An 18,582-nucleotide genomic window follows, 5' to 3' on the forward strand; every position below is an offset into this window, starting at 1 on the left:
TGATTACAACAGTAATACATAAAGTTTTAATACATATGTAAACTTGATTACTACAGTAATACAGAAAGTTTTAATATTAATGTAAACTTGATTACTACAGTAATACAGAAAGTTTTAATACATATGTAAACTTGATTATTACAGTAATACAGAAAGTTTTAATACCAATGTAAACTTGATTACTACAGTAATACAGAAAGTTTTAATACGTATGTAAACTTGATTACTACAGTAATACAGAAAGTTTTAATACGTATGTAAACTTGATTACTATAGTAATACAGAGTTTTAATACTAATGTAAACTTGATTACTACAGTAATACAGAAAGTTTTAATACTAATGTAAACTTGATTACTACAGTAGTACAGAAAGTTTTAATACGTATGTAAACTTGATTACTACAGTAATACAGAAAGTTTTAATACGTATGTAAACTTGATTACTACAGTAATACAGAAAGTTTTAATACATATGTAAACTTGATTATTACAGTAATACAGAAAGTTTTAATACGTATGTAAACTTGATTACTACAGTAATACAGAAATTTTTGATACGTATGTAAACTTGATTACTACAGTAATACAGAAAGTTTTAATACGTATGTAAACTTGATTACTATAGTAATACAGAGTTTTAATACTAATGTAAACTTGATTGCTACAGTAATACAGAAAGTTTTAATACTAATGTAAACTTGATTACTACAGTAGTACAGAAAGTTTTAATACGTATGTAAACTTGATTACTACAGTAATACAGAAAGTTTTAATACCTATGTAAACTTGATTACTACAGTAATACAGAAAGTTTTAATATTAATGTAAACTTGATTACTACAGTAATACAGAAAGTTTTAATACCAATGTAAACTTGATTACTTCAGTAATACAGAAAGTTTTAATACTAATGTAAACTTGATTACTACAGTAATACAGAAAGTTTTAATACATATGTAAACTTGATTACTACAGTAATACAGAAAGTTTTAATACTAATGTAAACTTGATTACTACAGTAATACAGAAAGTTTTAATACTAATGTAAACTTGATTACTATAGTAGTACAGAAAGTTTTAATACATATGTAAACTTGATTACTACCGTAATACAGAAAGTTTTAATACTAAAAAAAAGAACTCAAACAAGAAAGTCAAAGCTACAAAAACTGAGTTATTTCAAAATTAAAAAATAAATCTTATTTTGGCTCGGACTGCCATAATTACACTGATTCACTAAATTAGATATAAGTTTGTTTTAAAACTTTCTATATTACTATAGTAAGCTCGATTACGTCTACACCAGTATTTATTTTACTTTATAAAATTTAATTTTTTATTGTACTTTTATTATAATGGTTGCTATTGTTCGACTGAGTATTTCAGTTTATTCTCTGCAAACATAAATGCAAAGCCCAGTGTACATGATAAGGGACACGTTTTATCTTTTTGATTCTCATGTTCTGTGTGTTCTCTGTTCTTCGATGATTAATAATAGGCCTAATTTCCACAAAGTCCTAGAAGAGATTCTCTTCTAGAAAACACAAACTCAAAATGTACAATACTGAGTTAACGAACGTGATGACAGAAACATGAAAAGGGTTAAATTATACACTGATTACTCACAACTGAATAATTATTTACTATAGACCAGTTCTTGTTTTATACTGCTTAAACTTGGAGAAAATTGTAGACGTTAAGTCACATCCTAGTCTCTTGGCGTCAAACCTTCCCTGGTTAGAAACAGTACCAATAGTATAAAAAATAAACCAAAAAAGTAAAAGAACTTAGAAATATATTAATAAAAGTGTTTTTTCTAAATTTATAGAACTAATTAAAGTTGATATATCATATAAATAAAATTCATAATTTAAAACAGGTTTATTACTCATTTGTTTTTAATTTCGCGCAACACCACATGAGAGCTATATGCGCTAGCAGTCTCTACTTTAACAGTGTAAGACTAGAGAAAGAAAGCAGCTAGTCATCAACACCCACCGCCAACTCTTGGGCAACTCTTTTACTAACGAATAGTAGGATTAAGCGTAACATCATTATGCCCCCACGACTGAAAGGAAGAGCATATTTGGTGTGACGGAGATTCGAACCCGCGACTCTCAGATTACAAGTAGAGCGCCCTTACCACTAACCATGCCGGGCTAAACGGGTTTGTTAAATTAACACACTCATCTCCACTTTTGGATTTATCGGTACGATATTTCATAAAAAAGCTTGACACAAAAAGACAAAACCATCCTGGTGAAGAAAAACGTCAAGTGTTTCATCACATTATAAACATTATTTTAAGTTATTTATTTATAGATTCAAAACATTTTACAAACTATGATGAAAGTGAACGAAATGTGCAACACATTATTACGTTGATATTGAGAAAGTATAACAGAGAAACTGTAAACTACCTCCATTGGTGTGCTTACTGCTGACAAAGCTGTAAAACCTACAATGTCACTGAAGAAAATTGTCACACATTCGAAAGCTTCAGGTTTCACGTGGTTACCTTTCTTCAGCTCTTCTGCAACAAACCTGAAATGTTAAAACAGAATTCGTTTTCCATTTACTTTCTGATTAAGTCATTTTACTACAAGTTACAGTGAGAAATATTTGTTTTTAGAATAGGTAACATCTGTAGTAGCCCACCATTGGCAGTATGTGCGTGAACTGGAAATTGGATTTTGATACTGTAGTGGGCAGAATTCAGATAGCCCATTGTGTAGCTTTGTTCTTAACTACAAACAAACAAAACGATCATTCCGAAATACACTAAAAAAAAAAGCACCGTTGATAGAAACCTGTTCTATAAGTAAATCTTTCTTGCTGTAAAAGCTGTTACTTATAATAATGACTAATGGTTAGACTAATGGTTTCAAATGCTTCATCCAACCAGCGAAATATCATTATGATCAGTGTTTGAAGTGGGGGAAAATGAGGAAGTGGAATGGTTTGTGAAGTTCGGTAGCTGAACATTATATTTATTGTTATAAAAGTAACTATTAGGATATTTTAAGTAAGATAATAATAAAGTATTCTTCACAAAGTATTCTAACGAGCAGTTCTGAGTTATGTAATTCGATACGGTAACGTGACACGTTCGCGAAGTGATTTGCAATTTGTGATGTGGCAGAGGCGTTGCTAAGTGTTTAAAAGTTTCGGGAATCGGACCCGTAGGCGTCAAAGTTTTCAATGTTTCGTCATGATATCGATCGTAGTTTTCTATACTGATTTTTCAAGACATGAACTAGGGATTCACGAAAATGTCAAGTTGAAGCGGGGCATAGGCGCTCTTAGTCAGCGCTTAATCATTTTTTTTGTGTGGCGGAATGATATTTTACACAGTTCAAAGGATAATAAATCAATAAAATTAAGTATAAACGTGTGTGCTGTTACACGCTATAACATGGAAACTGTTATGGTTATATGTGGTTACGAACTCGGTCACAACAACTGAACCTCCACTTAAGTACTACTTTCTCTCTTTCTTGCCTCGCTTTTACAAGTTACACGAAATTTTAAGAAATAAAAAGTAGTTTCTCCTTTAGTGTGTTGCTGCCGTAAATATTTATTGCACAGTTTATCGAATCCCTCCTGAAAAGTGTACAGTTTAATAAGCTGGAAGTGGAATGGTATTCCGCCTCAGTTCAACTGCTGCTTATAATTAATTATAGTAGTCATAAAACATTGGGCCTATTATACTTTTAACACTGCATTCGTTATCTAGTCTATTAGGGATTTTCAAACATTAGTGTATATATAAAATAGTATTCTGTCACTACTGTGTTTGGTGCTTTCTGATGTGCTGGTGAAAGTGAAATGAGTTGTCGTAGTGGACACAGCGAATATAAAATGTTATAGATTATCATATTCTGAGAAACCATATGCGACTACATAAGGATTCAGTGTTAAAAAGATGTGATAGGCCTCATGTTAATGTCTTATGACAAGTGCAGTTAATTAGAGAATGTATTGTTGTCGTACTTAATAAAAATAACACTATACTTTACAACATGTTTTATTATATTTAATGAAAATTTCACAAGGCTTAAAGTGTATGCATAATAGTTGTGTTTTTTTCATTAATAGCCAGAGTCTCTTTAAATTGATTATTTAGACTGAAGCACAATGCTACTCAATGCGCTATCTGGGCTTTGCCCACCATGAGTATCAAGAAGCGTAAGTCACGAGACATATCGCTGTGATACTGGGAGGTATCACTTTCAATTGTAATATTTTTTCATTGGTTACTTTGAACAGAATGTCAAATCATTTGAATTTAATTTCTGTTGATATGTGTTTATTCACTGAGTGCACATGTACAGAAAAAATAAAGTGTGACATCATAATACTTCCTGTTCCTGTCATGAATAACGTTCTCCTACAGGTGGCAGCACTTATCTCGATATTCTTAACACTCCCACTTAATTTTAAGTTTTAAACAAACTTACAATTACTGTCAATAATCTTACAGTTATTCTAAATGTTTTACAATTACTTTCAATCTGTTATTATAATCGTCACTTTATCTGGTTCATTTATCCCTTGGTGCCAGTCCAACATTATCTCTGAACCTTTCAAATGCATTTCTAGCAAGTGGCTTTGTAAGAATGTCAGCAGTCATACTGTTTGTGGGACAATATTCCAGTTTTACTGATCCGTTCTGCACACTTTGGCGAATGAAGTGGTAACGAATATCATTGTGTTTTGTTCTTGCATGACCCACTGGATTTTGTGCCATTGCAATTGTTCCTTGGTTATCTTCGATGATACGAAGAGGGTCATCAACTTCGAAACCTATTTCTTGCAGTAGTCTTCTCAACCATACTGTTTCCTGTGCTGCAAGACTCAAGGCTATATACTCTGCCTCTGAGGTGGACAGGGCCACCGTGGATTGCTTTTTGCTGATCCAACTTACAGCTGCTCCTGCTTGAATGAAGATATTTCCTGATGTGAACTTCCTATCATCCAGGTCTCCAGCAAAATATGCATCTGCGTAACCAGTAATGATGTCTCCTGGTACCTTTTCAAACTTAAGACTAAGATCAGCTGTTCCTTTTAAGTAACGTAGGATTCTCTTTGCTGCTGTCAAATGTACTGTGTTGGTCTGAGCACAATATTTAGATATTGCTCCCACTGCAATATCTGGTCTTGTTCCCATTGCAGCATACAGAAGGCTGCCTACCAACTACTGGTACAAACTGCAGTCAACCTGAGTGCTAACACAATCATCCTTTTGCAGTTTCACGTTTACATCTGATGGAGTTGCAACTGCCTTACACTCAGTAATTTCAAATTTCACCATCATAGTTTGGATATACTGTCTTTGATTTAACCATACACAGCCATTCTTTTCATCCTGAATAACACTGAGTCCAAGGACTTAATGGAGCTTTCCAAGGTCTTTCATGCGGAAGTTTTCCTTCAGTGCTTCCTTTATAGTGATTATTTCATCATCACTATCAGCAACCAAAATAATATCATCCACATATACCGCAACTATTGCTAGATTTTCACCCTTCCGTATGTAAACACATGGATCTGCGAAACTCTGAACAAATTCCAGTTCCATCATCTGTTCATGAAATGATTTGTTTCATTTGTTTCATTTCATTGGAACAGTGATTTTTTTTCAGTTTACACACAAGGTTTTTCCTTCCCTGGAACAGCGTAGCCTTCCGGTTGTTACATGTATATCTCGTTATTCAGATTTCCATTCAGTTATGACATCCATCTGGTGAATTTTCAAATTGTTCTGCACAACAAATGCAATGAAGGAGCGAATTGATGCATAGTGCACCAATGGGGAGAAGGTTTCCTCGTAATCCAGACCATAATTCTGCGAGTAACCTTTGGCCACCAGCCTACTCTTGAACCTCTCTACATTTCCATACTTAACTTTGAATACCCACTTACAACCTATAGGTTTTCTTCCAGCTGGTAATTCCACCTGATCCAAGGTGTCATTTTCTTGTAAAGACTCAAATTCCAGATCTGTGGCTGACTTCCACTCCTTGTCACTTGACATTGCTTCACTTAATGTGCTTGGCTCTAACATACTGCATAAGTTTGCAGTGTGACAAACTGATTCATTTGCTGCTGCTATATCAGCATACTCATCATATCCATAGCAAATGGGGTTTCCTGTTTCTTGCTGGTCGTTCAGCTTTATCTTTAGCTTTAACTTCTGTTTCTTGGTTCACTACCTGTTCACTTGATGAGATATAGTCATTTGTCACAGGCTCTTGACCAAATTATGTTTCATTACAGAAAACATCTCGCCATATGAAAATCTTCCTGGAAATCATACAGTCGATATCCCTTGGTGCAGTTATCATATCCAATGAAACGTACCTTCATAGACTTCATGTCTAATTTCTGTCTTGACGCATCTGGCACATGTGCATATTCAAGACATCCGAACACTTTCATGTGTTCTACATCTGGTTTCTTCCCATATCATCTCTCATCTGGTGTACTACCATCTTTTATTGCCGATGTGGATACTCTGTTACCCACATACGCTGCAGTAGCTACAGCTTCTGCCCAGTACATTCTTGGTAACGTAGCATGTGACAGCGTGAAATACAAGAAATACACTCTGCAGCATCTTGAGTAATGATCAATAAATGTAACAAAGTACTTGCTACCTGCAATAGATGGAGTTTGCATAGGACCACAGACATCACTGTGTACCAGTTGCAGTCTTCCCTTTGATCTGATTTCTCCCACTGATTTAAATGGCTTCCTGTGCATTTTACCTTCAGTGCATCCCTCACAGAAACTGGCTTCATCAGACTTCTGGAATTTGATTACACTTACATTTCCACTCCTGACAAGCTTCTGTAACTGTGAAACACTGACATGTCCTAGTCGTTGATGCCATATATCCAAGCCATTCATGCTGCTGTTTGAGGCTACTGAGGCATTCTCAATAACACTGGTCTTACAGTCCAGTTTGTATAGACCATCGTCCTTTCTTGTACCCATGCCATGGAGTTGTCCTGATTTACCTCGGATGTAACAGTGATTAACTTCAAACTGCACAATATTTCCTTTTTCAGTAGCAGCTCCTACTGAAAATAGATTGCTAGCTAATTTTGGTATATGAAGGACACTCTGCATTGTGACATGCTTTGAATTGCTGACTTTAAATGTCATTTCTAGTTTACAGTTTCCAACTCCAAGAGCTTCAACAGTTTTTCCATCACGAATCGTAACTTGCTGAGGTGTGCTAAACTTATGATAATTTGATAACACGTTCCTCTGGTGTGTCATATGCCTAGATGCACCAGAATCCACCAACCATTCCCCATTTCCTATTCCTTTATCCTGGTTTGTAACAAAGGCAACACCATTGTTTCCATCAGTATAATCTTCCGCCACATTAATATTTACAATCTTAGCTTTATGGACCATTTCCTTCAGTGTTGGACAATTGTGTTTTATATGTCCCTCACTGTAACACTTGAAGCTGTTACCCCTTTTTTTGTTTCTTGTGTTCCATGTGGTTTGAAGTTGGTACGAGTGGCTAATGCAGTTGATGATGTTTCATTCGATGTGGTCTTTTTCTTCTTTTGTTCTTCATTAATCAGTGCTTGTTCCACAAATTCTAATGAGATATCACCAGTTTTGTTTTCTAGGACTGTTACAATTGTATCATAGCTAGCTGACAGACTACCAAGTAAGGTAACAATCTGATCTTCTTCCATTAGTTCCGCCCCAACCGCAGCAAGTTGATCCATTAATTCCTTCATGTGTTTCAAATGTTCCTGGACCGTCATCTCACATCAAAGTACATCTTTTTCAGGAATAGTTTATTGGCTAGTGTGTTCCTATCAAAGTGAGCACGCAGTACATTCCATGCTTCCTTAGGAGTTGTGCATGAAGTGACAAGATAGAGTTGTGCACCTTGAATACTCAGAACAATTGTTGAAAATGTTCTTTCCCTTTTCCTGTTGAAATCTGCACTTGTTTGATCATTGGCTTTCTCTGCCAATACCTCTGTTTTAGTCACATGGTCCCTTTGGCTTTTTCCTCTCAATAAATGTTCCATTTGAAATTTCCATGTGGCCCAATTATTTTCTCCCAACTTATCAATTGATATTTTATCTTCCATTGTCAAACTATTTCAACTACAACTGTAATATTCCTTTCTTTGATTTAGATCTATTTCTCCCTTTATATGACTTGAGAAAATAGAATGTCAATCAATATTTTACAGTTTATCTTGGTATTTCACAATGGCTTCCAGACAAAGGAAACGAATCACCCAGCACTTGTGATAAAGTATCCATATAAATCCTGTGCCATCCAACAAAAATTGTCATCCAAATCTGTTCTACAGTAATCCTGGATTACTTATACTAACCATTTTAAAACAGTTTCATCTGTTTAAGCACTATTAGAGCATTCCTGGGCCCATAACCTGTTGATATGTGTTTATTCATTGAGTGCACATGTACAGAAAAAAATATAAAGTGTGACATCACAATACTTTCTGTTCCTGTCATGAATAATGTTCTCCTACAGGTGGCAGCACTTATCTCAATATTCTTAACAATTTCACTTCCACAATCTGTATATTTTGGGTGATATTTACAGGGAAATGTTTGTCTGAATATTATTTATATTTATAATAAATAATAATAAGGCAGGTTTAACATTGAACACTATTAGTGTTAACACGGTTGTGTTAACTTTGTGTAATACGCAACATTACTCAGTAATGACCAGTATACAGTTGTGTTAACATTCGATAATACTCAACGTTACTCAGTAATAATCAGTATATAGTTGTGTTAACCTTGTGTAATATACAACATAACTCAGTAATAACCAGTATACGGCTGTGTTAATATTGTGTAATACACAACATTACTCACTAATAACCAGTATACGGTTGTGTTAACCTTGTGTAATGCCCACACTCTTCACTAATTACACTGCACAACAATTTTTTTTTAAAGTTTTGCTTCCTGAAAAGATTTTGCTGATTGTGACAGGTACCTGGTGGATATGCACAAATATAGTTTTGGTTTTACTTCATCACGTAGGAACTCTGAGAAATAGACAGTTAACTGTTTACCGGCAATAACGTATTTAATTGCGTTTATGTTTCTAATACGTTATTAAGTTCAACATAATTAAAAGTGTTTTGCTTCTGATTTTCGTTTGTATTCAATGTCCGGTGCATCACGTTGCAGTGTCCAACAGTAGTCAGCAAGCATTGACGGATTCCATTTGCCCTGATATCGTTTCTCTATTGTAGCAATGTCCTGGTGAATCTGAAGATTTCGATTAAACGGTACGTGATGGGCAAATGTGGATGTGATTTTCGTGATCAGCCCCAATAATGTATAAGGAACATTTAGCAGTGTTCAAGAAGCCAAAACTTTGTTGTGCAGTGTTACCAGAATAAGGTTGTGTTAACCTTGTATAATACAAAGAATATTCACTATTTACTAGTTATAAGGCTGTACTAACCTTGCACCCACACTATTCACTAATTACCAGTTATAAGGTTGTTCTAACCTTGGACCCACACTAATTACCAGTTATAAGTTTATCCTTACCTTGGTAGAAGTTGGCCCAGAAGTTCGTCTGTTTTTTTTCTTCTCCTCAATAAGAGATTGAGACTTCTCGTCCACCAGCTGTTCTAGGTTGTTAGCATATTGTTCCATTCTGGCCAACAAGTTATCAAGAAAGTTTTTGTTGGAAGCGCCTCTGAAACTATGTTATAAAAGACAATTTTATAGACGTATTTATACATACAGTATGTTGGTTTTGTTTTCAGAACTGATACAGCTGTTTCTGTGCATTTTGAGAATTATGAAACATTGAGTTATAAAAAGAGTGCCTCCAATATACACTTTTAGTGGACAAACCCCAACCACCTCTCTGATGTCACGTATATAACCTTCTTATAACTACAATGTGTGATAATTTTGTATGTCCAACTGCATAGTAAATTTTATTAGATACTACAATTTGGAGATTATTTTCTATTAATTTGTTGACAACATTCGCTAATACTGCTTATATATAAAAAAAAAGTCTCTTTGAGAAATACAAAAGCAAAGCTTGAAATATTTTCGGTTGTTTAGACTGGAAAGTTTACTATCCCTATATGCTAGTTCCTGTTGGTAGTATATAAAATTCCCTGGCACAAACTTACATATTTGATGTTCTGCTTTCTACTTAGTATTTTATAATGATCTGAAAAAATTGAAATGTTAGACTATAACCAGATGAAAGGTGATTAGTCAATAACATACAACATAACCGCATAGGATTCTCTAATGAATAGTTGGTTATCACCATCACCAGGTGACAACTGAAATATTCCAGATAAACAGTTCACAACATTAGCAGGTAGTCCACCAGTACTATTTCAAACAAAAAAGCATTTGAAATGCATTGTCCTCTACCGAAACACTGATTATTCTATCCACGTCTCTGTTTTTTGTATCACAAAACTTCATTATGATATTTGTATGTTTTCCACAGTCAACTTGTATGTCATACAAATATTTAAAGCGAACAAATTTGAAACCATTTTACGGATCTTTTGCACAAGTGCATCTAAAAAATTTCTTCAAGGATCCACTACGAAAATTAATAAGGTAATACATGGTGCATCATTACTTATGTTTCTCAGGTAAACACAGTAATAAAGACAAGTATCAGTACAACACATTAGTAAATCATTGCTTAAGGTAAATGGTATAATAAATTCTTTAAGAAATAGGTTACTAGACGATATATAAACAGTATGATAAGGTGTTTAAGAAATAGGTTACTGGATGATACCTAAACAGTATAATAAGTTCTTTAAGAAATAGGTTACTATATGATACATACAGTTACGACATAAAGTGTTCGTACCCCTGCGTCGTGAGTACTTTGTTCCTCATAATTTAAAAAGTATCACGATTAGGATAATGAAACTATAGTATATTATAAATATTATACTAACACATACGTACATAAATTTTTATGTAAATTGAACGAAAAATAAACTGTTTATAAATAACTAACCAAACATAGGGGGGGGGGCAGAAAGTGTTCGTGCGTCTACTTTAATGGTCAGTTGTGTAGCCTTTCAGGTGAATTACTTGGCGCAATCTCTCCTCATAACTCTCCATGATAGTTTGACAGTACTCTACTGGTATTTTCTTCCACTCTTCTTTACAGAAAGCCTCCAACTCTTGCAAGTTTTTCGGATGACAGTGATGAATCCTGGTCTTCAACTCATACGAAAAGTTTTCAATTGGGTTGAGATCGGGTGACTGCGATGGCCACTCCAGAAAGCTTATATGGTTACTCCACAACCAGGATTGTACATATTTCGATGTGTGCTTAGGGTCATTGTCGTGCTGGAAGATCCAACGACGTCCAAGCCACAAGTTCCGAGCATCATTCTTGATATAAGTGCCTAATATATCAACGTACTCTTCTTTTTTCATGATTCCGCTGACGCGGTGAAGGCTGCCTACACCAGAAGAGCTGAAGGAACCACATAGCATGATCGAGCCACCTCCGTGTTTAACTGCAGGGACGGTGTTCTTTGGAATATTTCGTTCCTCCTTACAGAAAATATTGCGAACATCATTGTGGCCGAATAGCTCGATTTTAGTCTCGTCTGACCAAATAATAGTCTTCCAATAGGTAAAGGGTTTATCTACATGCTTTCTTGGATACCTCAGTCGTGCTTCTAAATGAACAGGCTTTAAATATGGAGTTCTACGAGGAAGGCATGCTTTGAACCCAGAAGAGTGTAACATGTTCGTAACTGTAGAGGTGCTTACTTCAACCCCAGTTTCCCTTACCAGTTTCTGTATGTCATTACGTGTTAAACGAGGGTTCCTACTAACTTCTCTGAGAACCTTCCTCTTGGTTCTCTCTGGAATTTTGCTCGGGCGTCCGGAAGGAGAGAGGTTAGCAGTTGATCCTGTAAGCTCAAACTTGGCAGTTATGCTTTGAACAGTAGATTTCGGCACATTAAATTGTGTAGCAATACCGGAAAGAGACACATGAGACTTGTATTTTACAATAATTCGTTTTTTTTTTTAAATCAATAGCCAGTTGTTTCCTGTTCGCCATGATGACCAAGCAGATAATGACGAAACGGCGCTAAATTGCCGGAAGTACATTTTTTGCTGGCTAAATTCCAATAATTATGAACCCAATGTCTAGTTCTGGAATGGTATAATGTAGTTTATTCGCCAAACTAAACAAAATTTTTACGGGAATATCAGTTTTTTCACACGTTCTAAACTGTACGAACACTCTGCTCCTCCTATTTTTGGTTATTTGTTTATAAACAGTTTATTTGTTGTTAAATTTACATAAAAATTTATGTAGATGTGTGTTAGTATAATATTTATAATATATTTTACTTCTAGTAGTCTACTCTTGGTACTTTTTAAGTTACGATCAAAAAACACTCGGGACGCAAGGGTACGAACACTTTCTGTCGTAACTGTAAATGGTATAATAATTTGTTTGAGAAATAGGTTATTAGATGATACATAAACAGTATAATAAAGTGTTTAAGGAAAAGGTTACTAGATTATACATGAAAATATAAGTAGTTTAAGAAATAGGTTATTAGATGAAACAAAGTGTTGTCATAATTTTTTTAAGAAATGGGTTAATAGAGTAAACATAAACAGTATAATATATTGTGTAAGAAATAGGTTACTAGATGATACATAAACACTATAATAATTTGTTTAAGAAATATGATACTAGGTGATACGTGAATAATATATTAAAGTGTTTAAGAAATTCGTTACTATGTGATGCATAAACTGTACAATAATTTTTAAGCAATAGGTTACTAGCTGATATAAAGAGTATAATTACTTTTTAAGAAATAGGTTACTAGGTGATACATGACAGTATGATACGTTCATTAAGAAATAGGTTAGTAGATGATACTGAAAGAGAATAATAAGTTCTTTAAGAAACAGCTTACTAGGTGATACATAAACAGTATGATAAGTTTTTTAAGAAATAGGTTACTAGATGATACATAAACAGTTTAATGAAGTGTTTAAGAAATAGGTTACTAGATGATAAATAAACAGTGTAATGAAGTGTTTAAGAAATAGGTTACTAGATAATACATGAATAATATATTAAAGTGTTTAAGAAATATGGTACTAGGTGATACATGAATAATATATTAAAGTGTTTAAGAAATACGTTTCTAGATGATACATAAGCTGTATAATAATTTTCAAGAAATAGCTTACTAGATGTTATAAACAGTATAATTATTTTTTTAGGAAACAGCTTACTAGGTGATACATAAACAGTATGATAAGTTCTTTAAGAAATAGGTTACTAGATGATACATAAACAGTGTAATGAAGTGTTTAAGAAATAGCTTACTAGATGACACTTATGCAGTATACTAAAGTGTTTAAGAAATAGCTTACTAGATGACACTTATGCAGTGTACTAAAGTGTGTAAAAAATAGGTTACTAAAGGATACATAAATAGTATAATAATTTGTTTAGGAAATAGGTTATTAAAGGATACTTATTCAGTATAATAAAGTGTTTGAGAAATAGGTTACTAGATGATAAATAAAGAGCTTAATAAATTGTTTAAGAAGTAGATTACAAGATGATACATAAACACTGTAATAAAGTATTAAAGAAATATGTTAGTAGATGACACATGAACAGTATAATAAGGTGTTGAAGAAATAGGTTACCAGATTATACATAAACAGTGTAATAAAGTGTTTAAGAAATACATTACTAAATGATACATTAACAGTGTCATAAGGTGTTTAAGAAATAGCATACTAGATGATACATAAACAGGATAATATTTTTTAAGTTACTAGATAATCCATAAACAGTGTAGTAAAGTGCTGAAGAAATATGTCACAAAATGATACATAAACAATGTAGTAAAGTGCTGAAGAAATATGCCACAAAATGATACATAAACAATGTAGTAAAGTGCTGAAGAAATATGTCACAAAACGATACATAAACAGTGTAGTAAAGTGCTGAAGAAATATATCACAAAATGATACATAGACAATGTAGTAAAGTGCTGAAGAAATATGTCACAAAATGATACATAAACAATGTAGTAAAGTGCTGAAGAAATATGTCACAAAATGATACATAGACAATGTAGTAAAGTGCTAAAGAAATATGTCACAAAATGATACATAAACAATGTAGTAAAGTGCTGAAGAAATATGTCACAAAATGATACATAGACAATGTAGTAAAGTGCTGAAGAAATATGTCACAAAATGATACATAAACAATGTAGTAAAGTGCTGAAGAAATATGTCACAAAATGATACATAAACAATGTAGTAAAGTGCTGAAGAAATATGTCACAAAATGATACATAAACAGTGTAGTAAAGTGCTGAAGAAATATGTCACAAAACGATACATAAACAGTGTAGTAAAGTGCTGAAGAAATATGTCACAAAATGATACATAAACAATGTAGTAAAGTGCTGAAGAAATATGTCACAAAACGATACATAAACAATGTAGTAAAGTGCTGAAGAAATATGTCACAAAATGATACATAAAAGTGTAGTAATGTGCTTAAGAAATGTTACTAGATGATATACAAATAGTATAATGTTTTTAAGGAATATGTTACTGTATGATATATAAACAGTATAATATATTGTGTAAGAAATAGGTTACTATACGATACACAAATAGTATATTAAATAATTTTTTAAGAAATATTACCAGATGATACAAGAACAGTGTAATAATTTGTTTAAGAAATAGGTTACTAGATGATATAAACAGTATAATATTTTTTGAAGAAATAGGTTAGTAGATGATACTGAAATAGTATGGTAAGTTCTTTAAGAAATAGCTTATTAGGTGATAGATAAACAGTATGATAAGTTGTTTAAGAAAAGGTTACTAGATGATACTTAAACAGTATAATACGTTCTTTAAGAAATAGGTTACTACATGATACATAAAGTATGTAATAAAGTGCCTTATAAATATGTTACTAGATGATACATATCCAGTAAAATAAATAGTTTAAAATTAGGTTTTAAGGTGATACATAAACATTATAATACATTGTATAAGAAACATGTTACTAGATTATACATAATCAGTATAATAAAGTGTTTAAGAAATAAGTTACTACATGATACATAAAGAGTATAATAAATTTATTAAGAAATAGGTTAGTCGATAATACATAAACAGGATAATTTTTAATGAATATGTTTTAGATGATACACAGACTGTTTAATAAATTGTTTAAGAAATAGGTGATTAAATGTTGCATAAACAGTATGATAAGTTGGTTAAGACCCAGGTTAGTAGATGTTACATAAACAGTATAATAGTTTTTTTATGAAATACTTTTTTAGATGATATATAAATAGTTTAATAAATAGGTTACTAGATGATTAGCAAATAGTATAATACTTTGTTTAAGAAATAGGTTAGTAGATGATACATAAACAGTATAATAAGGTGTTTATGAAATAGGTACTAGATGATACATAAACAGTGTAATAAGTTGTTTAAGAAATAAGTCACTAGATGATACACACAGAATAACAATTTTTTAAGAAATAGGTGACTAGATGTTGTGTAAAAAGAATAATAAATTGTTTAAGACACAGTTTACTAGATGATGCATAAACTGTATAATAAATTTTTAAGGAATATATTACTAGATCATACATAAACAGAAAAATAAATTGTTTAAGAAATAGGTTATTAGATGATTCATGTATAGTATACTTAAGTGTTTATGAAATAGGTTACTAGATGGAACAGAAATAGTATAATAAATTGTTTAAGAAATACGTTATTATGTATAATAAACAGGTTACTAGATGATACATAAACAGTATAATAAATTGTTTAAGAAATAAGTTACTATATGATACATAAAGAGTATAATAAGTTGTTTAAGAAATAGGCTCCTATATTATACTGATTCAGTATAATAAAGTGTTTAAGAAATAGGTTAGTTGATAATACATAAACAGGATAATTTTTAATGAATATGTTTCTAGATGATACACAGACAGTTTAAGAAATAGGTGATTAAATGTTGCATAAACAGTATGATAAGTTGGTTGAGACCCAGGTTAGTAGATGTTACATAAACAGTATAATAGTTTTTTTTTATGAAATACTTTTGTAGATGATATATAAATAGTTTAATAATAAAGTTACTAGATGATTAGTAAATAGTATAATACTTTGTTTAAGAAATAGGTTAGTAAATGATACATAAACAGTATAATAAGGTGTTTAAGAAATAGGTACTAGATGATACATAAACAGTGTAATAAGTTGTTTATGAAATAAGTTACTAGATGATACAGAAACAGAATAACAATTTTTTAAGAAATTGGTGACTAGATGCTATGTAAACAGAATAATAAATTGTATAAGACACAGTTTACTAGATGATGCATAAACTGTATAATAAATTTTTAAGGAATAGATTACTAGATCATACATGAACAGAAAAATAAATTGTTTAAGAAATAGGTTATTAGATGATTCATGAATAATATACTTAAGTGTTTATGAAATAGGTTACTAGATGGAACAGAAATAGTATAATAAATTGTTTAAGAAATAGGGTACAAGATGATACATAAACAGTATAATTAATTGTTTAAAAATAGGTTATTATACGATACATAAACAGTATATTAAATTTTTAAGTAATAGGCTACTAGATGATACATAAACATTAGAACCAGTTGTTTAAGAAATAGGTTACCAGAAGATAGATAAACAATATAATAAGTAGTTTAAGAAATAGGTTATTAGATGATACATAAACAGTGTAATAATTTTTTTGAGTTATTAAATACTGGATGATATATAAACAGTATAATATAGTGTAAGAAATAGGTTAATAGATGATTCCTAAACAGTAGAATAATTTTGTTTCAGAAAATGGTTACTAGATGATACATAACCTATATATTAAAGTATTTAAGAAATACGTTACTATATGATATATAAACTGTATAATAAAGTTTTTAAGAAATAGGTTACTAGATGATGTCTGAACATTAAAATGAAGTATTTAAGAAATATATTAGTAGGTGATGCATAAACTGCGTAATAAAGAGCTTAAGAAATAGGTTTCCAAATGATACATAAACAGTATAATATTTTTAAGAGATAGGTTACTAGATGATAAATAAACAGCATATTATTTTTTAAGAAATATGTTACAAGATGACATGTAATCAGTATAATATTTTTTAAGATATAGGTTACTAAATCATACATAAAGAGTATAATAAATGGTTTAAAAATAGGTTACTAGATGATACATAAACAGTATAATAAAGTGTTTAAGATATACGTTACTTGGTGATACATAAACAATGTAATAAAGTGTTTAAGAAATAGGTAACTAGATGATACATAAACTGTATAATAATTTTTTTAAGCAATAGGTTACTAGATCACACATAAACAGTATAATAAATTGTTTAAGAAGTAGGTTACTAGATCATACATAAACAAGATAATTTTTGAAGGAATAGGTTACTATATGATACACATACAGTTTGACACATTATTTATAAAATATGTGACTGAACAGTATAATAAATTGTTTAAAAAGAAGGTTACTAGATCATACATAAACTGGATAACAATGTTTGAAGGAATAGATTAGTAAATGATAAACAGACAGTTTAATAAATTGTTTAAGAAATAGGTGACTAAATGTTGTATAAACAGAATAATAAATTGTTTAAGACACAGATTACTAGATGACTAGGTTATATAAACAGTATAATATTTTTTAAAAAATACTTTACTATACTTAGTATAACAAAGTATTTAAGAAATAGGTGACTAGATGATACATAAACAATATAATAAAGTATTTAAGAAATAGGTGACAACATTATACATAAACAATATAATAAATTTTTAAGAAATAGGTTACTAGATCGCACATAAACAGTATTATAAATTGTTTAAGAAGTAGATTACTAGATGATACATAAACAGTATAATAAAGTGTTTAAGAAATAAGTTACTAGATGATACATAAACAGTATAATAATTTTTTTTTAAGGAATAGGTTACTAGATGATACACAAATAGTAGAATAAAGTGTTTAAGAAGTAGCTTACTAGATGATAAATGATAAGTTAACTTGTTGTATAATAAGGTAATTTTTATTTTCTCTTTTCTTATTTTCATCTTTCAAAGCTCTACTAAAATAAGTGGTTTAGTCTAACAACGCAAAATGCATATTTTTTCTTTGTGTTCATTGACCTTAAGATTTTGGCCAGCAGTGTATGATTCAAGTTTTTTTTTTAATGAAACCTGTTGGGATGATGTGATCGACTGTTAAGCAGAGTATCTAGAGCTAACATGTTTCAGTGAGATAATTTCTTTTTTTTTTCTCCTAATTCACTATCTTTATTTGGTGTAAACTGTTGTATAATTGAACTTGTAGTGTCAAAATGTTGCTCGTTGTTTTATGTGTATTGAAATGTTTTACTACAGTTTGTTAACATAAAGCGGTACACTTTTATTTTA

General features: G+C 31.4%; 1 pseudogene across 1 annotated transcript in view; it reads right to left on the bottom strand.

Annotated features, from left to right (window-relative positions):
* LOC143248206 (atrial natriuretic peptide receptor 1-like) overlaps positions 1 to 18,582 on the bottom strand; it is a 138,644-nt pseudogene that overhangs the window by 18,789 nt on the left and 101,273 nt on the right. Inside the window, exons 9-11 of the transcript XR_013026815.1 lie at positions 10,288 to 10,346; positions 9,586 to 9,742; positions 2,422 to 2,545 (exon numbers count right to left, since the gene is read on the bottom strand). The product of XR_013026815.1 is annotated as an atrial natriuretic peptide receptor 1-like (transcript). The remainder of the gene's footprint in view (positions 1 to 2,421; positions 2,546 to 9,585; positions 9,743 to 10,287; positions 10,347 to 18,582) is intronic.

This window comes from Tachypleus tridentatus, chromosome 4 (assembly GCF_004210375.1).
Source record: "Tachypleus tridentatus isolate NWPU-2018 chromosome 4, ASM421037v1, whole genome shotgun sequence".
Lineage (NCBI taxonomy): Eukaryota > Metazoa > Arthropoda > Merostomata > Xiphosura > Limulidae > Tachypleus > Tachypleus tridentatus.